The sequence below is a fragment of the Ursus americanus genome, chromosome 10, assembly GCF_024610735.1.
Source record: "Ursus americanus isolate L20-20 chromosome 10, mUrsAme1.1.p, whole genome shotgun sequence".
Classification (NCBI taxonomy): domain Eukaryota; kingdom Metazoa; phylum Chordata; class Mammalia; order Carnivora; family Ursidae; genus Ursus; species Ursus americanus.
The window spans coordinates 13,113,815-13,139,508 of NC_142136.1; the positions used below are offsets into that span (position 1 = coordinate 13,113,815).

The window sequence follows — 25,694 nt, forward strand, 5'->3', positions numbered from 1 at the left end:
AGAGTATAGCATGGAAATGGAGGGATACTGGACCCCAAATGAAAACCGTCAGTATAGACAATGAGGGGTAGAGCAAAAAAACAGGATGGTCTAAAGATTAGGTGTCTGTCTCTCATTTTCTAGGCACCATGGAATCTTCCTTAATTCTATTGTGATCCTGGGAGGGAAGGGACCATAATACGGAATACCTATCAGCCTAGTGCACTATGGTCTGGAGTCATATTTACTTTGATTTAAAGACTAGAAAGAAATGAATTCACATTTGAATTTTTGGCTAGAATTCAAAACTTCTACAATTTATCTTATAAATATATTTTGGAACTGGGTGTAAAGCATAGTATTAAGAAACTGGGAGTGGGAAAAAATAGTCTTTGGCTGTATTGTCATGATAGTCTATAGCAAGGGTTGTGAGTGGTGGCCCAAATCTGGCCCACTGCCTGTCACCAATAAAGTTTTATTGGGACACAGCCATAGCCACTTGTTTATATCATGTTATGACTGCTTTTGTGCTACCGCAGTAGAATAAGGTAGTTATGCCAGAGACCATATGGCCCACAAAGCTTAAAATATTTACTGTCTGGTGGCTCACAGAAAAAGTTCGCTAAAATCTGGTCTATAGACATTAATCAAAGAACCATACAAATAAAAGTTATAATGTGCTCTAAGAGAAAGGTACATGGTGCTTTCATAAGAGCTAATTCTTATATTGTGGTTGGTTCATGCCAAGCACTGGTCTTTGTTTTTGTTTCTTTTTAAGATTTTATATATTTATTTGAGAGAGAGAGAGAGAGAGACGAGAGACAGCAGGAGCAGGGGGAGAGGCACAAGGAGAAGAAGCACACTCCCTGCTGAGGAAGGAACCCACTGCGGAACTCGATCCCAGGACCCTGAGATCATGACCTGAGCTGAAGGCAGACTGTTAATCAACTGAGCCACCCAGGCACCCCAACCAAGCACTGGTCTAATTATACCACTAACCCATCGAGTCCTCAGGACAGTGCTGTGAGGTAGGTGATACCATGATCCCTGTTTTGCCGGTGAGGAAACTGAGGCACAGAGAAGCTACCTGTCTTTCCATGTATGCATAACCAGCAAGGGGGGACCTAGGATTCCACACCACGCAGTCTGGCCTTGGAGTCTGGTCTCTCAACATTATGCTGTACTGTCACATATATTGTGGGAATATGTAATAAAGAATAAGTAAAAATGAACTAGTCAAGGAAGTCAGTAGGGGTTTTTCTCGGGAAGTGATGGCTTCCCATGGCCAAACCATGGGAACAGGGAGGGGTGGAGAATTGGGGCCATTTTTGCAATTGACTGAAGCTGGTTTGGGGCCATAACAGGCAGGACCTTAGAGCCATTTGAAGGCATTTTATTGTTATTCTGTGAGCATTAGGGCAGCCGTTCAAATATTTAAATTAAATTACTTACCTTTGCAGAGATCATTCTGGCTTTGGAACAAGGGACCAGAAAGAAGAGTGGACATGGAGGTGTGGTTAGGAGGACATCGTTACAGTTCAGGTGAGAGAAGACGGTGGAGGCTTGGACCACCCTGGTGGGGGCAGAGTCAGAGAGACGTGGGGGATGGTAAGAGATAGAAGGTAAAATCAGAAGGATTTGAGGATGGACTGACTGTGGGTTGGGTGTTGAATTTCCAGACCATAAGCTACTCGAAGGCTGGGGCAGTAACATTCAGCCCCGCAATCCCAGTGCCTGGCACATCATGGTGATTCAGTCACTATTTGGAAAATGAGTGCATTACTGTATTTCATGGTGCAAGTTTTTTTTTCCTCCTCAGTTACAGGTAAATCCTTGGGATTCAATGTGCAGCTGCTGTGTAATTTTTTGGGAACTTTCCAGAATCAACAAGCATGATAGCTAGGGCTGTGTAAATGTGGTTCGTCTGCTAACTTTCTCACTCCCACAGTGGGCATGACTAGCTCTGACTCTGACCTCATGTGGAATAAATGGCACAGAGACTTAATAGGGCATTCATGCCTCCCAACGTGCCTTCTCCAAGGGTGACTTCTGGAAGCCGCTCAGGCTAATCAGAGCCCCAGGCTCTTGCCTGATAGAAAAGCACAATATGGGGCAGGCGATGGAAGCTTAAGGAAATGGTGCCCCTGGCTCTGGTTATTTTCTTCCTCTCTGGAAAGGAGAGGTTTAGATATTTGAAAACAAGTAAGGAAATGGAAGACCTAGCTCATCGTGATGGGGTATTTGAGCACAAGGCCCTCAGCAAAGAGGGTTTCCTTCATCACGTCGCCAAGGGCCGTGCTCATGCAATTTTGGTAAAGGGAGCCGTTTCTCTCTGCTTCGGGTCTGCTGATCTGGGCAGCCCAGGGGTTCTGTCTCCTTCAAACTGAATCTTGCCTTGGCTCTCAGAGTGGCTGCCTATCTCATGGGAGCCAAGGATTTAGTTAATCGATTGGCCCTTTCCGGAAGGCGAGGAAATGGGTCTGTCGCTCCTGCTGGAAGGAGTCTTCCTGCCTACCGCGCCCTGGCCAGTCTGGGGAGACAGGCCTATTGCAGAGTCTGGGGCTAACCTAGTGTGTCCAGCCCACCCCCTCTGGTTCCTAAAGCCCATGGAAGCCGCAGCGGTCAAAAAGGCAAGACTGTATTTTTAAAATCCCTTTGAGCTTCAGGGGTGTGTGTGTGTGTGTGTGTGTGTGTGTGTGTGTGTGTGTGTGTGTGTGCGCGCGCGCGCGCGCACACACACATGAAATACAGAATCAGGCAAACTTATTTTCCTCCATAACTAGAGGAGTAGCTAATTTGGCAGTTTTATAGAACACAGCCTGAAAATGGACCCCAGGGCAATTGATGGATGTTTACAAGTTGCCCACTGGGTTTTTAATGAGAAAGATAGTTTTGCCTTAAATAATTGGTTCAAATGAAAGAAAAATGAGAGCACTCCTCTGCAAGCAGCAATCTGGAGTCACTTCTGGGACAGTTACCTGGTTATTGTTATGTAGTCAAGCCCAGAATAATGACCCTTCAGAATCTATTGCAGTAACAGAACTTTTTTTTTTTTTTTCCTTTACTGATGGGTCGAGATCAGGGTGGGGTGAGGAGGCTCAGCATGAACTGAGTCTTCTTCGTGCTTTTTTATTTTCAAAATACTTAAGGGGAAATTTCCAGCCCGGTGTGTGGGCACTTAACCACATGCGTCTTATTACCACTGATGAGATTCATGCAGCTTGGCCCCTGCTCTTCTATTTACCCTTTAATTTAGCAAGTTTTCCCATCATGGAGCTATTAACAGTTGTTTTCTAAGAAAATCAACCAATGCCAACGCACATACCCTCTTCCATTTTCCTCTACCGGCAAATACATACCCATCCAGGAAATGTCTTCGTTTGATACCAAATGGCGTGTGAGAGACTGAATATATGAACAGACAATGGCTGGGCCATATATACAAATAGACTCCGACCCACAGTCTGGAGCAGCCTGTCCAGGACACCCTCCCTCCCCCATCTATAATAAACAGTTCAGGAAGCCAGCTGGCCACAAGTCAGCCTTCCAGCAAGCCAATCCAGGAAGCTAAGTAATGACCATGTAACAATCCATCTCACATGCCAGCCTCCCTAGTTTTTGTCTCTGCTTCCAATGTAGGACCAACCAGAGAAAGCCACATATGCATCCCACCCAATCAGAGAGGACCCCGGCTTCCACATAGGCCACCTCCACCTCCCCAGGCACCTCTGGAGTCTGCCCTTCCTCTGCGAAGCTCTGCTAGCCTCTGCTTGCCTGTGATTCTCTGCCCAAGGCAAGTGATGGTGGCTGCTTGTCCTCGCCCTCCTTGTTGTGACGATGTGAGGTGATCGAATGCCTGCATGAGGCGAACTGAGGGGAATGACGTAGGGCTTGGGACGCAGTGTTAGGCTGCCGTTGACCTTCCGACCATATGTCAGGAGGACGATCACCCCTTTGACTGCAGGTAACAGAAACCACGAAAAGTGAAACCGCGGATAAGAGGGGCTACTGGATTACAAAGTATTGTTGTATGAAGAGGCCATCAAAGTGTATGGAGACAAAAATGTAGGGAAAAGTATGATGGAGCCTTGCCAGGGAGTTAATAGAAACATTTCTGTGACTGTGCCGATGCATGTGGCATTTGTCAGGTTTTTATTACTTTAATTTGTTGTGACGTCTTTTCTCACTCGGAATGAATATTCACTTCTGTATCTAATTTCTAATTAAACTGTTAATTCTGAGATCATTGTAGATTCATGTGCAGTTGTGAGAAGTACAGCAGAGAGATTCTGTTTCCTTGACCTGTTACCTCCGTGGTAACATCTTGCAAAACGTTTGAGGTATAGTAGCAAAACCAGGATGTGGACACTGATACGGTCCATATGTAATTTTTATATATGCAGTTTTGTGTTCTTTTTCCTAAGGGGTTCCTCTTCCCCCAAGTATGAGAAGCTTCAGGTCCCACCAAACCTGGAGCTGCCCCCACATCTACCATGTGCTGGATGCCATTCTTGGTGCTGGGGAGGGAGCAGTGAAAAAGAGACAAAGTCCCTGGCCCCAGAGGGCTCATACTGTAGTGAGGGACACAGAAGATGATATAGAGTATGTGCGATGGTAATGAGCAGGGAGTACCTGGGGTATGAGGCACAAAGAAGCAAGAAGCAGCCAGATAATGTGGGGGGGCCCAGGGTAAAATGAAAACGCAGAGATCTTATTCAAAAAGTAGGGAGGGGTGCCTGGGTGGCTCAGTCGCTTAAGCTCTGCCTTCTGCTCAGGTCATGATCTCAGGGTCCTGGGATCGAGCCCTGCATTGGGCTCCCTGATCTGCGGGGAGCCTGCTTCTCCCTTGCCTTCTGCCCCTCCCCCGCTCACTCTCCCCCACACTCAAATAAATGAATAAAATCTTTAAAAAAAAAAAAAAAGAAAGTAGGGGAAAAAGCATTTCCTTTCTTCTGTGGTGTCCCTCTTGACCTGTTCCTGTGTGGGTGGTGGTTGGGAGGGGGGTAGCCAAGAACCTATCCTGTGAGACAGCAAGAGAAAGGACACCCACGAGACTCCAGACCCCAGGTGCATGCTACTTTGTCCCATTGGACTTCACTTTGGAAGCACAAAGTCGAGGTAAACTTATTAAGAATCCCAAGGCCACTTCCGCAGAGCAGTGAATTCTATGCATGGGGTCCCTAAGCACAGACCCTCTTGCAACTGCACTGGTCACACACCCACCCGTGTGGCCGGCCCTTGTCGGATGAGCACACAGGACGCAAGGGCAGTCATCCGCAGGAGGGATGGTGGTGACTTGGGCCAGGTGACAGCAGTGGCGAAGGGGAGAAGGGGAGAATCTGGGATGTACTTTGAGGGGAGAGTCAATATGCTTTCTTGTTGGATAAATATGGGGAGTGAGAAAAAGACTGAAGTCAAGCCTGCCTCCAGAGCTTCTGGCTTGAGATCTGGAAGGAAGGCGGTACCATCTGCAGAAAGGATGACTGAGTCAAGAGCTGATTTGGGGAGAAAAATCAGTACTTTGGTTTAGGACTTTTTTTTTTTTTTTTTTTTTTTTTTTATGAGGGGGAGGGAGGGGCAGAGGAAAAGAGAGAGAGAGAATCCCAAGCGTGCTCCATGCCCAGAGGGGAGCCCCACTCGGGGCTTAGTCTCAGGACCTGTGAGATCATGACCTGAGTTGCAATCAAGAGTTGGACGCTTTATGGACTGAGCTACCCAGGTGCCCCTGGTTTGGGACCTTTTGAGTATGACATCAGGGAGGTAGTTACAAACATGAGGCTGGCCTTGCAGGGAGGGATGGGGGCTGGCAGTATACATTATGACTCATTGGTATAGAGCTGCTATTGAAAGCCGTGAGACTGATTAAGATTGCCTGGGACATGCATGTGGGTAAAATAGGGAAGTCTGAGCCCTAGGGCCCTTTAGAGCTTAGAGATACTTGAGCAAATGATCCGAACAGGGTGGAATTAAATACAGTTTAATTAATTGATATTACAAATTAAATCATGCCACAGTCACGCTTTCCTGTGAAATAGATGACTTACTGGAAGTTCGATGAAGTACAGGTTCCTTTAGAGTCGCTGTACGTGTGCGCGGGCCCATCTGTCACGTTCATGGCTGTCCTTCATCACTGAATAGGGGAGGAACTCCCAAGCTTAGAAACCAGAACTCACGTGTTCCGCCTGCTTTGCTGCTGGGGCACAAGGAAGCGACCGGCTGCTGCCGTCAGCTGCACCTGCTGGACGCTGCGGGCAGTGAGCAGTGTCAGGAAACAGGCCCTGCATCCGGGCTTTTGTGACTGCACGTCACCCCTCCCCCAAGAGGTAGCAACACTGTAGCAGTGCTGGTTTCCTAGCGGCTGGAGGACTGGGCTCCCGGCCCCGCCCGGAGGAGGCACTGGGCACCAGGGTGTGGGTGTGCAGAAACCAGAAGGACAACATCAAGGGCAGCGCTCCCTCATCAGTTCTTGGAGTGGCTTTGGGCAGTCTGCAGGACACTTAACCATCCGCCTGGTTCTCCAGCCCTCCCCACACAGCCGTGAACACTCACTGTGTCTTTAATAAGCTCTTATTACAGGATTACTTCAGTGGCTTGCAACTGAGGACACCGACTCAGATAATGTCCCTAAGCCGGAATCCTCATGATGTAAGTGACTTACTGTTTGAAAAGCACCTGACAAATAGGCACTGGAAGAGTGATTTCCCTTGTAATTAATAAATCTCACTCTGGATCTCAAGCTCCATCCGAGGGCTCTTAGATCATGCCTGCATTATACAGGCACCGTGTCTCTAAGGAGCGGTTTTGGTTTAACACGAGGTACCGTATTAGCATCACCAGAAAAATACTTTCGTCCCCCACAAGAGGTAACTATAATAAGGATCTGTGCCCAAGGCTACCATATGCAAGAGTTCTAATGGGAAGACCTATTATTAATAAGTCATTTCATTGTAAGAACTGCTTACTTTATCCAAACTGCATTGTCTTAAAAGCTGGTTGTTCTGTCATTTGAAAATAACGAAGTGCCAATCTCAGGACCAATTATGTTAAGGCAGTGACACAAGTCATAGAAGTCTGTGGGCAGCTATCAAGAAAAGCAGGCGGTAATGAGCTCCCGAGGAAGAAATCATTTTCAGTCCACTGTAGCCCCGTGTGGAGGAGAGACTTCCATGGGTGTCGTGCTGAAGATGCGATCGGCAGCGGACAGAACGCTGCACACCAGGTCTGTGTCCTGCCCCTGGCAACTACTATGTGTGTGCGATTTGGCAAAGACACGTTTTTGAAATGATCAGAGCTGATGACATATTTAAGCTCCTTAGGTGACAATGCTTTGCACAGAGCCGTTGCTCAGTAGCTGGTTGTTTTTTCTCCCTTGCGTCCCACTAGCTGAAAACCAGGATGGTCTTCATATTACAGACGTTGCAAATCTACAGCATGGATGTTAGAGTTGAATGCAATTGTGCATGCTTAAGCGATCTTACAATCTAGAAGATCTTTATTATTGGACACGACAAACGTCATTCTTTCTTCTGGTTTGTTTTGCCGTGTTTTGAATTAAGAGAATGTGGCAAGTACTTAAAGTTGCCAGGATGTTTGATAGGTCCGGAAAAAGGAAAGCTCTCCCCATTTGTTTTGGCAGTGGAGTAGTTATGTGAAGTAATGTGGAATGGAATTCTGAGGGGTGTGGGCTTTGTGTTCGTTAAATGTCATTGAATTAATTAAAAGTGATACCCAGCCTACCTGAAGGGATGATGTACTGCGTCTGAGAACCATTGGCACATTAGATTCTAGAAGTGTATTTGATTGCTCCTTAAATATCGGGAAACGTGAATTCTCCAAGGATATATTAAGAGTAGCTCTCCTTCAACTTTTCCTGGACCCTGGGATAGAATCAAGATCTCTGTAAAGGCAGCTTAACTGTAACAACAGCTTTTGGCTGTAACATTTCTCTGAAAGTCTCTGAGATATGGTTAATAAAGTAACAAAGCATTTCCTTATGGCTTGAGGCCCCAATTTCCAAAAAAAAAAAAAAATTGGGGTGTGAGGGTGTTTGCTAGAAAGGAAGGAATCAAGAGAAAAAAAGGAGACGTTATTGCAAAGTCAAGGGAAAGATTTGATCCAGGGTCTCTGTGGTACTGGGGAGATGTCTTCATTTCTCCACTATCCCTTCCTCCCTGCTGGTTCGTCCCAAGTGGGATCCCCCACTTGGGGGCTGCATGGAAGCTAAAGGTGACCAATATGGCTGCAGCTTTGTGAATGATGGGGAGACATGCAGGAGAAGTAGGTAGAGAATGGGCAACAGGAAGAACATACGCCGTCTTGTACACCAGGCACAGAGTTTGAATTTTGTATTAAGAGCAGAGGAAGGTCACTAAAGATTTTGAATCAACAGAGTAACATGATGTGATGCAGTTTTAAAAGATTGCTCTGATTGTGAGTACAGCACAGCTGGGGGGGTGGTCATCCTAGAACCAGGGAGACAAGTAAAGAGATGCGTGTAGTGGTCCCTCAGGTCTTGGCAAGGGTTGGGTACCGGAGGTGAGAAAAAGAAAGGAATCAAGGGCAAGGTGCTTTATCTGTGTCATTTCTTCACACTCCACATTCAGAGTGTCTTTCCTGGTATTTATTTTGCCAGGGGCCCCAGAGGTATTACCCAACTGTGAGCACTTTTTTTCATGTTAGTTTTTTTGGCTTTGGTCGTTCGAGAGCTCTCAAAGCAGTATTATGAAACATAGGAGGGGGAAAAAATGAATGACTACTACAGGAAATAAACATTGCTGAATTAGACCCCCAAAGAATTCAAATCATGGAATTAGCAGAAAAACATTTTATGTACATTTAAGATAAGTAAAACTACTAAAAAGGGATTAAGACATGAGAAAAGCACAAGTAAATGCAAAAAAAAAAATGTCCAGGAATATTTGAAAAAGAGCCAAACAGAACTCTTAGGAAAGGAAAATAATAGTCATTGATATAAAACATTTCAATCACAGATGAAATACAGATCAAACACAGCTGAACTGGTAAACTGGAAGGAAAAACAAACTGAAGGAAATGATCCTGAAGGCATGGTAAGTGGTGTAGAGAAGTGGAAGGTTTAAGAGAGGATAAGAGAAGAGAAAATGAACATACACGTAGTAGCAGTTCTGGGGAAGAGAAGAGAAACGATGTAGTAGAGGTGATAATACAAGGAATATGGCTCAGAATTTCCTATAATTGGTGACAGATACGATTTCTTAGATGTAGGCAGCACAGATCCTAGTAAGCATGATAAATTAAAGTAAGTCAATACATGGGGAATTTTGATACACTGCAGAAACCAAAGGGAAAGAAAAATTAATCAGAGAGAAGTCAGGATATCTTCAAAGGAATAATATATAGTGCACTTCCCAATGGCAATAATGGAAGCCAGAAACACAGTGGAATAAATCAAAGTAAACCTTCACACCCAGCTAAGTTCTACCTGAACCATGGCAAAATAAAAACAATCTAGACCTTCAAAAATTGGAAGAGTGTACCATTAGCAGATCTTCCTTGGTGGTATTTTATATAACGTACTTCTGGAAAAATTGTGAAGCAAGAATGCATAGTGACACAATGAGATACCACTTCATATCGACGAAGGTGACTGCAAACAAGACAAATAATAACCAATGTTGGTGAGGATGTGGAGAAATTGGAACTCTCCTACCAGCTAGTGGGGATGTAAGATGGTGTGGTCATGTTGGACAACAGTCTGGCGGTTCCTCAAAAGAGTAAATATAAAGTTACTACATGTCCCAGCAATTCTACTCCTCTACCTAAGAAAACTGAAAAAATGTTTCCACACAGAAGCTCGTACATGAGAGTTCATAGCAACATTATTTATAACAGCCAAAATGTGGAAACAACCCAATGCCCATTGACTGATGAATGGGTAAATAAAATGTGGTCTATCTGTACAATGGAATATTATTTGAGAGTATAAAGAAATAGATACTGACACATGCTACAACATGGATGGACCTTGAAAACATCATGTGGAGTGGAGGAAGCCAGTCACAAAGGACTACATGTTGCATAATTCCATTTACATGAAATGTCAAGAACAGGCAAATCTAGAGACAGAAATTAGTGGTTGCTTAGGGCTGACAGGTTTGGGGGGACTGATTGTATACAGGATTTCTTTTTGTGGTGATGAAATATTCTAAAATTGATCATAATGAAGATTGCACAACTCAGGGAATAATGCTAAGAACCAGTGAATTGTACACTTTAAGTAGTTGAATTGTAGGACATGTGATTATATCTCAATAAGAAGAAAGGAGAAAAAAAGAATGAATAATAATCAAAGAAACTGGTAAATACATGGATAAGCAAATCTACCTGCTAAAAACTGAAACTAAAAACGAAGCACTCACTTTTAAAATAGAAGGGTGGACGAGGTAGAAATCATTAACCTCAGACTCTATTTAAGTATCCAGATGTGATTTTAAACTAATAAAGATGTCAGAAGGGAGTAAGTCATGTGATCAATACAAAAGAAAATCAGATCGGTACATTAGTGAGCTAATTTAAGGATGCAACTTAAAAGTCACAGAGGAACAAACACAAAGAAAATAGAAAGAAGGAAATAATAAAAAGCAGGAAACAAATACACAAAGACAGTCCTCAAAGTCAATGGTTGGTTCTCGAAGAGACTAAGAGAATACAAAAACCTTTGTCAATAATGACGGGGGAACTTATAACTAATATTAGAAATGAAAAAAAGGACAGCTACAGATAGAACAGAAATAGAAATAACAAGGGAATATTGTCAATAATTTTACACCAAGAAGTTACTATGTCTATCTTTTGGAAATATGCAGTGGTCATCATACATAGAAAAAGTAGAAGTATTGACATGAGAGTCAGGACCAAGACACGGATGCAGCTCTCTCCATGGCCATCAGCACTGTACTAGGTCTCAGCCAGTGTCGTTAGACAATAAAAAAAAATCAACCTATGCAGGCATTGGAAAGATAAAGATGAATCATTATTATCAGAAGTATATGATTTTCTACCTAGAAAAACCTAGAGAACCAAAACTAAACAGAGTGAAGGAGTCTGGATGAAAGGTTTCCATCATTTGTTATCATTTGATGGACACCTGGGGTCTAGAATCTGTGCGGAAGATGTGATGTTATTATCTCATTTATTCCTCACAACAAACCCATCATCCCCATTTCACAAGTGAGGAAACACGCTCAGAGGGGAGCTCACTTGCCTAAATGCACAGAGCTGGTGAGTGCAAGATCAAGCTTTGAATCCAGGGAGCCAAGTCCAAAGTCCCTGACCTTCACCACTGACCTCCACCATCTCCCGTCTCCTCCACCGGAAACTGGAGTGGAAAAAGGATGATATTCACAATTGTGAGACAAACCATAAATGCTTAAGAATAAACCAAGCACAGTACGTCAGGCCTAAATGAAGACAAGTACTAGACATTACTGAAAGGAAAGAATCCAAGTGTAGATAAAATCATACTGCTCCTGACTGGGTGGGGACTGCTCAAGATTGGGAAGAGGTCATTTTTCTTTAATTCATCTTTAAATTCAATGCAATCCCACTCAGCACCAACTAAGTTTATTTAAAGAGAATTTGTTAAGCTGACTCTAAAGTTCATTTGAAAGAAAAATTCAAAAGCCATAAAAAAAGATTTACAGGTGTGACTACATAAAAATAAAGATTTCTGGGGCGCCTGGGTGGCACAGCGGTTAAGCGTCTGCCTTCGGCTCAGGGCGTGATCCCGGCGTTATGGGATCGAGCCCCACATCAGGCTCCTCCGCTGGGAGCCTGCTTCTTCCTCTCCCACTCCCCTGCTGTGTTCCCTCTCTCGCTGGCTGTCTCTATCTCTGTTGAATAAATAAATAAAATCTTTAAAAAAAAAAATAAAGATTTCTGTGTGGCCCTAAACACCATGCACAGAGTTAAAAAAAAAAAAAAAAGATGATAGCGTGGGGAAAGCTATTTGCCATACACAAGACAGGCGAAGAGTTATATCCTTAATAAACTGAGCGCCTCCACACTGATATGGAAAAAACAAACAACCTGATAGATTAGATAAAGCTATGAACAGCCAATTCACAGGAAAGGAGATATAAACGGTCAATAAAATATGAAAAGATGCTCAACTCCCTAGTAGTCAGGTAAATGGAAATCAAATGATGGAGATTTCAATTTCTGCCTATCAAATCAGCAAACATTTAGAAGATTTATAGCATCCAGTACCAGCAAAAGCGGGGCATGTGGACAAGCTCCTCATTGCTGATGGAGGTTTAAATTGTTACAGCCTTTTTGGAAAGTAATCTAGTAGTGTCTGTTAACATTTAATAGGTACATACCCTTTGACCTAGAAATTCCATTTTTGGGAGAATCTAGTCTATAGAAATCAAACCACGAGGGAGGAAGAATATGTATGTTATTCCAGCATGGTTTGTAATGGAGAAATAATAATCTGGAAATAATCTAAATGGTTGAATGAATGATGGTTCATTCATACTATTGACAATTACACAGCTGTTAAAAAAGGTTGCATTATGGGGCACCTGGGTGGCGTAGTCCTTAAGCGTCTGCCTTTGGCTCAGGGCATGATCCCAGAGATGGAGCCCCGCGTCAGGCTCCTCCGCTGGGAGCCTGCTTCTTCCTCTCCCACTCCCCCTGCTTGTGTTCCCTCTCTCCCTGGCTGTGTCTCTCTCTCTGTCAAATAAATAAATAAAATCTTAAAAAAAAAAAAAGGTTGCATTACATCGGTAGGGAAATCTGAAATATTATTTTTAAATGAAATAAAGTAATCTGTTGAGGAATGATTGCAAATGATTGCTTTTGTGAAAGCAAAATCCTGTAACCCATCTACAGTACTTTCATGTATCTTTCAATATACTTATTTGTATGCATAAACATAAAGTAAGTTGTGGGAGGATACTTATAAAACTGTTAATATTGCTTATCTCAGGATGATGGGATTAAAGCATGGAGAGGAAGATTGTTAATTATCTTTACATAGCTCCATTGTTCTTGACTTGTTTGTTACAAGCATGCATTGTTTTTGAACATAAAGAATTTTATAAAATAAATGAAAGGAAAAAAACTTGCTACTTTCTCAAATTCTCCTGTGCTTTAAAAATCTATTTGATACCATTTTTATTCTTTTCTCCTCCTTATCCCAGATTTTCTTTGCAATTGTGATATTCACCATGGGCGACTTGCCAATCATGGTGGTCTTTAAGATGGCAGCCCCCAGAGTTGCTGAGGGACCAACCCACAAATCAGACCATAATACACACAGACTTCAAATGTATTGTATAGAAGCATCCCAGATTCCTCTAATAAATAGGTGAGTCGTTTTTGGACATTGAGCCTCAAATAAGCCCTGGAATTAATGTCACTCCCTCCAAGCAGTGATTAACCAAATTCCAGATGAATCCCAAATGTGGTCTTTTGTTCATGATGTCAGAGCTACTAATCCTTTTTAGTCAGGGAAACACTTATTATGTGTTGCAAATATGGATATTTTCAGCCCATCAATGGGCCCTTTGGTTAAGACTTCAGAGGAGGAAATCCTTTGTCTCTCAAGATGAGCAGACAGAGAGCCACTTGTGCATGGTGGGTGAGCCAGTTGAAAAAGAAATCAGGGAGGTATCAATAAGCATTGCTCTGGAGCAGGCGGCCTGGCATCTTCCTAACACTTTCTTCTTCCTCAGAAAGCCTGTGCTTGGCTCAGAACACTTGGAGTTAATAACAAGAACTGCCCAGGTCAAGTTTAGTTCTTGCTGAGATTTTTTCCTCACCGTGTATGAACGCGTGCCATGCCTGAGCTGTGTGAATATCAGTTGTTTCAGGAATATTTGTGGCATTGTCGAGTCTCTGAAGGAGCATGCACTTCCTCAGTAAACTCTTTAATCCGTTGAAGAATTTAAAAAATTGAGGTAAAATTATCGGAACATAAAATTTGCCGTCTTAGCTCCTTCCAAGTGTATAGTGTGGTCAGTAGTGTAAAGTACATTCATACTGCTGTGCAGTGGCCCTCCAGAACGTTTCCATCTTGCCAAACTGAAACTCTAGAACAATTAAACGGTAGCTCCCCCCAGCCCCGAGGACCACCACTCTACTCTCTGTTTCCCTGAGTGTCGCCGCTGCAGATACTTCCTACAAATGGACTCCTGCAGCAGGCATCTTGCGTCCGGCTCATTTCACTGCGTGTGATGTCCTCAAGGTTCATCCGAGTCGTAGCAGGAGTCACAATTTCCCTTCCTTTCGAAGGCTGAATAATGCCTCATTGTATGTTCAGGAAGGAATTCTAACATTCAAAAGGATTAGTTAGATACGAAATTTTAAAATCCATTGTTTTAACCCTAAAAGTGCTTATGCTCTTACTTTCATTTTCTTCCTCCCTCCCCTCCTCCTCCTTCTCTTTCGTTTATTGAGGTCGCCTACTGTATAACCCATGGCTAGAACACATGACTGATTGAGATAGCCTCACTGCCCTACAAGTTCTCAGAGGTGGGGGGACGCAGTAATCCAAGGCAGATGGGTCCTTTGAGTAATAGGTTGAAGTAACAAAGTCAGACACATCACCTTAGATTGACCCTCCTTCAGAGCCCATTTCTAAAAATTCCTTAGGGCTCTTTCCTACAAAAGTCTTCCTCTAGCTCATAGAAGATCCCAGTGGGCTAAGAACCTGGCATTTGGTAAGTTAGGACTGATATTTGGCTTCTTGTTTTAGGCTGTAAATTCTGCCTCTTACAGAAAGCAGACCCTCTTCCATGGGTTTTAGACAATGTTTGTGGTTCATATTTTTCTGGTCATTTAAAAAGCATAAAGGGGAGAGGCTACCGAGGCTCTGGCTAACGCTCTAGTGTCGCATTGGCAGACACTTTCATATTCAGCAAAGATAGCAAACCCACCGTGTCACGAGACTTGCTTCTCGGGGTCAGAGTGTTTGTGAGAATTTGGGTCAAGTCCTTCTCCTTTGTATCTGTGCGGGGCTGGAACTCCTTTTACCTTTACTGAGCTCTTTGCTTAGCTCTTGAAGGTCCTATTAGGCTGTGCCCCTCAGGCCCGACTTCCAAGCTGATGAATGAGCAAATTTGACCCTAAAATGGATAACAGGGCAGCAAGGTGGGGACCAGCTTCTGTCACATTGTGCATTTTATTTTCTATCAATAGCTGTGTTGTGGTGCACAGGCTCTTGGGTTTCCTGAGGAATGGAGCCATTTTGTAAACAAAACGCTGTCATTTTAAGCCATTAGAATGCATTATATGAGGCATAATGGCCAAAGGAGAGCGATCAGGGGGTTGGATGAGACACAGAGTGAAATCATGGGCTCTCTGGCTGCCTTGGGACTTGACTGCCATAATGAACTCAGCCTTTCTATTACCCATTGTATTAAAAAAAAATAATCTCCGGAGCAAGAGCGTATATGCACTTTCCTTCTCTAAGTAGAGATGAATTTAGCAATTCTGGCTCCTGTTCGCTATTGCGGTGGAATCTAGTTGTTTTTGGAGTTAAATATTCTGCTCTCAGGTGGTATTTTTAAATGCCCCCCCACCCCCCACCCCCGCCTTCGTAAGAAGAGTTTAGCTCCTTTGCTTCTAAGGTGATGGTGAACAGGTTTAACGGCTGAAGAAGGTCATCTCTCATATTTTGAACTTGGGTCTGAGACCGGTGTAATTCTTTCTTTGTCAGTAGGTAGATGGTCCTGGGGGATATCAACTCTCACACTGAATTCTGTGTATTGGTCTCATTTCTGGAGGAAGCAGATGCCCAGATAGGATCAGACATGCAAGGATTTCGCTAGGGGACATCCGATGTGAGAGAAAATGGAAAGAATGTTGGGAAAGGCTGGAGAGCATTGGATCACCGTGTAAATCGGATGCCAGTGAAAAGAAGAGGGAAGGAAGATTGTGTGGAAGCATCAGACACGCCCTGCAGTTTAAGGAGGGTTTGTCAGGACTGAAGTCAGAGGTCAGAGGAGTCCCACATCTCCCAGGATCCCAGCTGCCTAAGCATCTCACTGGCTCATTCCTTGGCGGGTAGTCTGATCTTCAAATTCTTAATTCAAGGAAGGACACTAGCCTTTCCTTAAAAACTTACTTTTGTCTCAGTCTCTCTCCCTACCAGTGCCTGCTACAATATTTGATAGATGACGAACCTCGCAGCAGAGGATGGGGAAGGTCAAAATCTACAACTCCATGTTTTATATGGCAGCCAGAGAGGATGTGAGAGCAGCGTGGGGGCCCGGACGAATTCCACTTCTGTGCCTGTCATTTCTCTCGCCGTTTCCCAGTGTTGCAGCAAGTGGAAAGAAAATAGCATGTGCAGGCTTGGAGAATGTTGGTGATTACACCCATCACACAAGGAAGCAGAGAGCAGCCTTTGTTCAGTAAATAAACACAATTCAACATTCAATGAATCATGTTTTTGCAAAATCGCAGCATGTGTGTATGGAGAGGCTGGGGGGGCAGGTTGTGTTTGAGGTTTTTGAGGCTTTTACGTTCCTATTAGTCACTAGAAATAGGTCATCAGAAAAACCTATTGCCTGAAAAACATGATGTCTTCTTGAAATAGCGAATCCATGTGATGTGAACAGCATGCGTAGGGGGACTCAGAGAAGGGAGAACCAGTCTATAGGTTCTCCAATTGTCTTAGACTTTACTAGGGAAAAACCAGGGCTGTGCGTTTTAGACCCTGAGTTTGATCCCCGAGACCCAGCTAGTCAGACCAGAGAAGGATGTTCCAGTAAATTCCTGCTTCAGACCTAATTTCAAAGGGGAGAGGCGGGAGTCAAAGACATTTGCTGTCCTTGGTGGACTAGGCAGTTTTTAGTTTGGGCAAGTGCTTCTTTCCCTTTTGTGTTCTGCCTTCCCCTGTTTTTGTGATGACCGGTCTTTCAGGGTAGATGGGGGTTGGAGCTGGTACCAAGCCTGCAGACTGGGCCAGTGGGCTGACCACTGAGCTAAAACCCATTTTCAACCTGGACAAGGACACAGTCCTTCCTAAAAGGCATTACTGTAGTATTTTGGCCATTCAGTCTCATCACAGTGAAGAGCTTGAGTGAGTAACATTTCCCAGCAGAACTGACTTCTCAGAGAAGATCTTTGTTGAGATCAGGTCACAAAATGACCGTCATGTCATGGTCTCAAAATATTTCTGGGTTGTCAAGAGTTCATTCATGAGCCTGAGGTTCATGCCTAGTGGGAATTCAATCTCATAGGGAATGCCTTCTTTTTGGCAAGAAAACCATCTTACTATATAAATAAGTGTAACATAATGTTTGGCATATAATGAGCTCTCTATAAATGTTAAGTAAGTGAAGAACATAGACCAAAAGAAAACCAAACAATAGAATGGAAAAAACTGGACAGAAATACTCTGTCTCTCCAGCTCATACCCTCTTAGTATGGTTTTTATGGAGATATATGTTTGTTGGAAAGTGCTGAGTATATGTCACACAGACTGACAATGTCCATTTTTTTGGTTTTATAATGAGAGCAGAAAGGGAAGTATACAAGAACATTCACGAATATTCACTGTGATATATCTTTAGATACATTTTTCCATTCTGTTTTATTTTTTTTAAGATTTTATTTATTAGAGAGAGCATGAGTGAGAGAGAGAGAGAGAGCATGAGCAGGGGGAGGAGCAGAGGGAGAGGGAGAAGCAGACTCCCCACTGAGCAGGAAGCTGGACTCCGGTATCTTGACCTGAGCCAAAGGCAGACGCTTAACTGACTGAGCCACCCAGATGCCCCTCCATTCAGTTTTCTAAAAAAAAAAAAAAAAAAAAAGCCCTATGAGTAATTATTGTTAATCTTGATTCATACATTAATCAAGGAAGATTCAGTGCACAAAATAGAATCCATTCTAGAAAGTTTCAAGAGAAATCATTTAAGGATATTAGATGCTTATAGAATTGGAAGGGTTAGGGGAATGGGTTTGAGGCCTCACCTTTAAGAATAACTCCCCAAATAAGCAGAAGCAACCATCAAGGAAGCTACTACGTTGGAGGCTGCCCCTGGAGCTTTGGAGCTCAAGGACATACCACCAAAGCAGCAATCCAAGGATCAAGAAGTAAGGGCAGGAGGTTGCCTTCTGTTCTTGCTCTCTACACCCACAGAGCTGGGTGCCTGGCCCCCAGAAGGCAGAGGGCATCTCCCATCTTCACTAATGCTTCCGCTTAACCCTCAGGCACCTGGAAATTGGGCACTGGAAAACTATTGCCCTAAGCCTCCCTTCCCACAACCTTGCTTGTTAGCAGAAAAGCAGCCCTTGTGGCAGGGAGAGGGCTTCTGCTTCACTTTGGCCTTCTAGATCGACAGGAGGACATCTAAATGATGGGGCCAGACATTCAGAACTCCACCTGCAAGAGCATGTGTAGAAGGTGGTTTAAGGCTTTGCAGCCACTTATAGGAAGGCACATCAGGAGCCAAACCACCACAGTTTGCTTGGGAGGAAATGAAATCTCAGAGGAGCTAAGGAATATTTTTGCTCCAAGTGAAAAGAGCATCATGGTTAAATGCACAGGCTCCACAATCTGATGGACCAGGGCTCGAATCTCTGCTCCAGAACTTACTAGCTGTTTGGTCTTAGACAAGATAATCAACTTCTCTAAAGTTTCTAAGTCCTAGTTTATGAAGTGGGAATAATAGTACCTTCCTCACGGGGTTTAAGTGAGAATTAAATACCATGTTTGCAAAATGCTTAGCAAAATGTGTGAAGTCCTACAAGGTTCTAATAAATTGTAGACATAATTAATGAGGTCTCCAGTAAGCAGTAGACCCAGGACACTCGCCCAGGTGCATGGGCTTTGCTGTATCTCCCAGGGTAAGGAAGATGAGCTAGATCAGTAAATGCTTTGAGGGCCAAAATAAATATTCCTAAGATGAATGCTTTAAAAAAATATTTTTAACATTACTATACTCCTATTGTATCCTACTATTACGATTGATTGTAACTATGAGGCATCAAGTTGGATTCCACTAGCCCATATCAAAATTGGCCTGGTTCTAATCACACTTTTAATTTATACATTATTGTGGGTTGAACTGTGTCCTCCTAAAAGATATGCTCAAGTCCCAACCCCCAGGATCTGTGAATGTGACCTTATTTGGCAGTAGGGTCTTTATACAAGTAATCAAGTTACGGTGAGTTTATACGGGAATGGAGTGGACCCTAAACCCGATGACTGGAAGATTCATAAAAGAAAGGAGAGGAAGATTCTGGTACACAGACACAACCAGAGGGAAGACAGAAGAAATCAAGTGATGTGGCTCCAAGCCAAGGAAAGCCAAGGATTGCTGGCGAACACCGGAAGCTAGGAAGAGGCAAGGAAGGATTCTCCATGAGACCCTCTGAAGAGAGTGTGCCCTCAATTTCAGAGTAGGCTCCAGGGCTATGAGTCCACAAAGTTCTGTTGTTTTAAGCTGCCCAGCTTGTGGTCATCTGTGATGGCAGCTCTCCAAGACTAACGCATACATGTACCTCATTACATACTAAATGAATTCCCAATAAATTGTATAAAATTGTATTTCTCCATGTCTTCATGACACTTTCAGGGATCTTCCACTTCCAGATTAATAGTGAGTTGGTGGTGGCTCAAACAACTTGACTTTCTCCTTTCCTCATGTTCCCTCACATCTCTGTCAAGAGCTCAGTTGACTATAAACAGACCATTAAGCATAATTGAGGAACATAGCTCTTGCAGTAATTCTGTGGTGAACCCTTTTTACAAATTGAGCACTCATTTAGTTTATGATTTGTAAATTCAGTCATAGGGTGGAAAGAGCGGAAGACAGAGGGCCAGGAGGCACGGATAATCATGATCTCAGACACAATTAATTGAATACCCACTGCATTCAAATACCATTCTAGGCATTTTATATCACATATTTCATTTTATCCTTGGAAGTAGGAATTGCAGCACCATTTTACAAACTAAGATACAGAAGTTCAATGAGGCTAAGAGATTTTCCCAATCAAGATCATGCGGCTGGTAGGTGGCAGAGGCAGCACCAAATTCCAGGCTCTTGGATTCCATAGTTTTTATTCTCCAGCATTTGAATCGGTGTTGGTTTCTGTCTCTGGTTCCACCCTTACTTATCTGTAAGGTGAATGGGTTTCAGAAGCTTTTCTGAAACTACCCTTTTGTGGACAGAGTTCTGAATGAAGACTCATTTCTCTTCTGGGGCCATAATGACTACCACATTCATAGAGATGTCTGAAGGATAAAGACCAGGTGAAGAACTGAAAACAGGTGATTGACCAACGAGCATTTCCAAGGACAGTGACAAAATGCCAGAGAACTTGTAACCCCCAGGCCAAGAATGAAAAGTTTAATTTGCTCAGTCCTTCTTGCCTATGCTTCCTTCTCTTCCTTTCCATGATTTTCCTATCATTGTCTTTCCCCACATATTAGCCTTACAAAGGCTGTTCCATGGTTTGCCTTTCCATCACCCACCTTCTCCTTCTTGATGTCTCTTTTCTCTCTTTCCTTTTCACTCCATCCCTACTTAGCCACTCAAAGTCTGACTTTATAGAGTCAAGTTTAGAAAGTTTGAAAAGTTTGGGCATGAAATTAACCTGTGGATTGTGACTTGATAGTGTACTTGCATGGAATGGCTTATTAAAAAGAAAATAATAAAGAACATGAGCAAAAAATGAGAAAAAATAATTTTTGTCCGTATCCCATTACTCACAACATACATACGTTAAGAAATAAACAGTGATCTTGAAAACTATGTCAAAACATGTGAGCAGATGGGTTAATTTATATATAATGTGATAATTTATAACTCAGTGACATTTTAGTGGCTGAGAAAATTTTTCTTTGATAATGACATCTTTCCTAGAAGGAACCTCAAGTTATATGTTGCTACTATAATCTATCCTTCTTCAGACTAATGGTGGATGGATGTCAGGCTTTCACATTTACTAAGTAGGCAACACAGGCTCTTCTGGGTTGAAAGTTCATAATTATCATCAATATTCCCTTATGTAAGGAGACCAAGAAAGCGTCTTTAGAGTACGTTCCTCATGTTGTTACAACACACTCAGGCCATTGTTTTGACTCTATTACTATAGGAAGAAGGAAAATATGCTTTCAGACAAATTGGAGAGTTAATCTAGTACAAGGGCTATTTATGTTAATACCAATCAACAGGAGCAGAGCAATCAGGCTATTGATTTCCAGTGCTGTCAACATTTGCTAATATACAATTATAAAACTGCAGACTCTGTTCTCTCGCTAAAAGAATGCAAACGTCTTTAGAAGCTCCAGAGTGGTGAATGCTGGAGAATTATAATTGGAATTTTGTTCCCCTAGGAGTGAAAATATCATTCTCAGAAAGTACCATCGTTCAACTAATGCAGTGATTCCCTGCCTATTGATCATTACTAATCTATTCTATCATTAGTTATTCCCCTTAAATACTCTGTCTGTTCCAATTAAATTCCTTGCAAAGGTTGAACAGACAGTAGGTAATTGAAAATACCCTACTTGAAATCTCCCCTTGGAGAGAGGTCTGGATCATTTGCCATACGCTCAGCTTCTACTGGCTGCACAAGTGTGCTCTTTAGTCAAGTCCTTGAAACCACCTTGCAGCTGCTCTGTCTACCTTCACAGAGTGGTGCAGTACTGTTTGTGAAAGCAGAGAGCTGCATTGCCTGTGCCATTGTTAGAAAGTTCTGCCTTAAGGTGAAGAGCATACTTTCATCTCGTAGGTAATCTAACTTAAATAATCACACCCTTTGCCAATATTCTATGATTTAGGACCTGGGTTGTTTTTAAGTTGTTTAAGGTCAAGAGACTTACATATGTTGTCCATTTAAAAGGACATTTTTCTTTTTATTCATCTAAGTGTCTTCATAAGTGCTTAGCCATTTACCATACACAGTGCAGATTATAACACCACACACGCCAACACTAATTTCCTCATTTTGAAGGAAAAACGGGATTATTGTTGGTAGAGGTTATGGTGTGTATAAATTATTACAAGACTATCTTGAACTCTCTATATAAACTCCAGGAAGCCAAAATTGTTCTGCTCAACATAAATAAATTTAAGGGTAAAAAAAAAAATAATTCCAATTCTAGCCTCTTGGAAAAGCCCACACGTCAATAGTCAGTGCTTACTAATGGAATGTCAGCAGAGTGTCTGAGATGTACCACAGCAAGGACCAGAGCAAGGGTTGGAACCCGCTCTCCTGTTCTGGTTTTCTATAGCCCCTGGCACAAGGTGGCATATTATTAAATCTCTCACTGATGGTGAAATGAGAGGGCATATCAATGGGAAGGAATGCTCTAATGGATGGGATGTCTCAAGCACTTAAGATTATAGACAAAATGGTAGTTATTTGGCGTGGGCATTTTTTGCTAAGTATCACTGATGCTTTACAGAAATATGAAGAGCAGGGGCGCCTGGGTGGCTTGGTCGTTAAGCGTCTGCTTTGGCTCAGGGCGTGATTCTGGAGTCCTGGGATCGAGCCCCAAATCGGGCTCCTCCGCTGGGAGCCTGCTTCTTCCTCTCCCACTCCTCCTGCTTGTGTTCCTTCTTTTGCTGGCTGTCTCTCTCTGTGTCAAATAAATAACATCTTAAAAAAAAAAAAAGAAATATAAAGAGCAGCTAAGGATGAGACAGAGGTACCAGAAAACCAGGTGGGAAAACCAATGGGTTCTCGTTCGGTTCCTTACAAAAAAGCTCTTATCTCATCTAGCAGGAGGGTAAAGAAAAATGAGGACAAGCCTAAGCCTTAAGAATATGATGGCTCGACTTCAAAGATGGTCAAATGTCCAACAGGGGCAGGTCCGTTATGAGAAAAACCTGGGGCCTGCACACACAACATGGGGATATCTAGGAAGATGACCTTGAGGATTTTGACTTGTCAAATCTTCTCCAACCTTCTGAGCCTGCAGATGTTGCCAATCTTCCCCATAAAGTAAGCATCCCCACTCTCCATATCCACTTCCCCAGTGCTTAGGAATTAGTGTTGAGGGCTCTTTCTCCCAAGGTGACTTGTCCTCCTCCTCTTCCCAGGACCTGCCTCCATATCTCCTCTTGGACACTAGGCCAACCATTGGCATTAAGGAACAGCTTATGCCATCTGGTGATGTGGGGAATAACTGGACCACACCCCAAAGGTGTTGCAAGATTCACCCAACATATACTGGCAGGAGCCAGACAGCATGTGTGGGATTGGAATCTGAGGGTACTGGATCAAGAGGGCCAAAACAAAATCGGATAGGTAAGTTTATGTACTTTGGAGTGCTCTCCTGAGATAAAGAATCGATGGGGATCAACACTGGCAAGGACCCTAAGAAATGGCTCGAAATTGCTATTAGGATGGCCCCTAGAAGCGTGGAAAAAGTTGTAGCCCATGCCAAGTGAAGCTGAAATGCCAGAATTGCCAAAGTAGGCTGTGCCTACTTTTCCTGTGTCCAGGAAAAAAGGATCAAAAGGCTCAAGGAAGTGGGCAATCAGGAATAGGTGTTCTACGTATGGTTAGATGGACGACCAGATGGTTATGTTTTACAGAAAATCCTAGATGACATGGCATTTACCAAGGTTACATGGGATTCGCTAACGAGAAGAGTGTGAGCATCACTAAATATACCATGGTGGCTCTCTGTAGGCCAGGGCTGATGGTGAGAGGCTAGAGTACAACTTGGTTTGACTATGGCAGTGAGGATGACAGTACCCACCAAAATAGAGGTCAGGTGTTGGCACCCAAATAAGCATAATGCTTTCCATACTTCATCCCAGTATCTATTTTCAGAGAAACCAACCTGCAACTATAAAAATCTAGGTTCTGTGCAAGCGAAATAGCAATAAATAATAAACAAATACTAGACACATCATAATGGAATTCCAGAATATCAAAGAGAAAAAGAAAACCTTAAAAGCCACCTAAGAAAAAAGGAGCTTACAAAAGAACAACAATTAGACTGGCAAAGATCTCATCAGTGACAATCAATGACAGTGACAATAGAATAGCATCTTCAAAGCACTGACAGAAAGTGAATATCAAATGGGAACTCAGTATCCAGTCAATCTGTCATTCAAGCTAAGGACAAAATAAAGACATTTTGAGACAAGCGAAGACGGAGAAATTTTGCCACTCTTAAGATCTGTTGAATGAACTACTAAAAAATGTGCTTCAGCGAGAAGGAAATTGAACCCATGAAAGAAGTGGGATTCAAGTTCAAACATTCATAACTTATTAAACAATAGTAATAAGTCTAAATAAGGATAGACTATTCTTTCCTCCCAGCGATTTTAGAGCCCATTACCTATGTCAATTTTGCAGTGTGCGGCTTAGTGTAGAGGGTCTATCTATAAAATTATTTCCTCTTTGTTATACAGTAAGCCTTCTTACAGCCTGAAATATATGCAAATAACTCAATTTTTAAAATGCTATTATAGTATTGGACAAGCATTAACAGAGATGTCCGGAGAAACAGAAAACACTAAGAATGTTGAACTTTTGAAGGATGGATGTTTGGCTCGCACACATTCACTTGCTGATATCCACCTTCAAATTGGTGTCTTGGCTAAAAGACAGGCTTCCACTGCAGGTCTGGGGAATCCTGGGATGCTTACAAAAAGTTGAAGGCATGACTCTTCAACCTAGGAACTCTAAGACGACGTTGTATATATCATATTTTGAGAGGGCGAAGGGTCCAATATGATTGAACCCTCAGTATGAGTTGTATACGTTGACATATGGTATTAGCTCTAATTTCCCACAGAGCTCTGTAAGGTGGGCATTATTATTACCTCTATCTTCCTGATGAGGCAATTGATGTTCAGAGGTTACTTTTTCAGAGTCTCAGCTAGAAAGGGACAGGAATAAGATTTGAATCTAGGTCTCAGGGGCCTCAAAACCCATGCTTTGTCCCTAGATTCATCTTCCAAGACAGATAAGAAGCAGAAAATAGGAATCAACCAAGTCTATAGGCACAATATATAGTCACAGAGGGACTTCGAGATTTCGAATTTTTTTTTCTCATTTTTCAACCCGTTAATTTTCAGGCTCCCCTGCTCTCTTTTCTCTGCACCGCCTTATATTCTGGTATTTCCCTGGGGTTTTATTCATGGCGTGCTTCTCACCTACTTGCTCAATTTCCCAAATCTATGTGTTTAGCCTGAATGGCCAGTGGCTTACCGATGTCTCAGGTGTGGTTTCATTCATTTGTTTAGCCATCGCCTATTAATTAAATAGTTTATTGAAAGCTACTGTATTCCAGTCATCTTCCTAGATGATGTGTGTCAAATGACACAAAAGACATGGCACTGCCCTATTGTCCTGATAGTTCAATATATCCGAACCCACACCCCCCTCCCCCGATTTCCCCATCATAGTAAACGAGTGGCCATTAAATCCTCCCAATTCCAGTGCCCCACCCTACATATTTCTATTTCCAGTGCTTTCTTTCATGCCCTCTTCATCTGCCAAATGAATTACTGTTGTAGCCTGCTTAATGCCTTCACTCTGTGCTTTCCACTGAGGTTCAATTCCACCTGCACCAGTACAAGTATGAGCATTTAACTCCTTGGTTAACCCCCCCTGAATCGAGGTTCTTCTTGTGTAGGATAAGATCCACATTCCTTCACATGCCACACAAAGTCCTACCCAATGAGGTTCTCACCTACCCCTGCAAACTCACCCCTATCTCTTAGCCCCTGAAAACCCACTCCTGCACC

At 42.9% G+C, this 25,694-nt stretch overlaps 1 long non-coding RNA gene across 1 annotated transcript in view; it reads left to right on the forward strand.

The window, feature by feature from the left end:
- Positions 1–4,110, forward strand: part of LOC123800952 (uncharacterized) — a 35,790-nt gene extending 31,680 nt beyond the window's left edge. The window contains exons 3-5 of the long non-coding RNA XR_006782071.2: positions 758–1,007; positions 1,440–1,521; positions 3,619–4,110. This is a non-coding gene — a long non-coding RNA (uncharacterized LOC123800952). The remainder of the gene's footprint in view (positions 1–757; positions 1,008–1,439; positions 1,522–3,618) is intronic.
- The last annotated feature ends 21,584 nt before the right edge of the window (positions 4,111–25,694 follow it).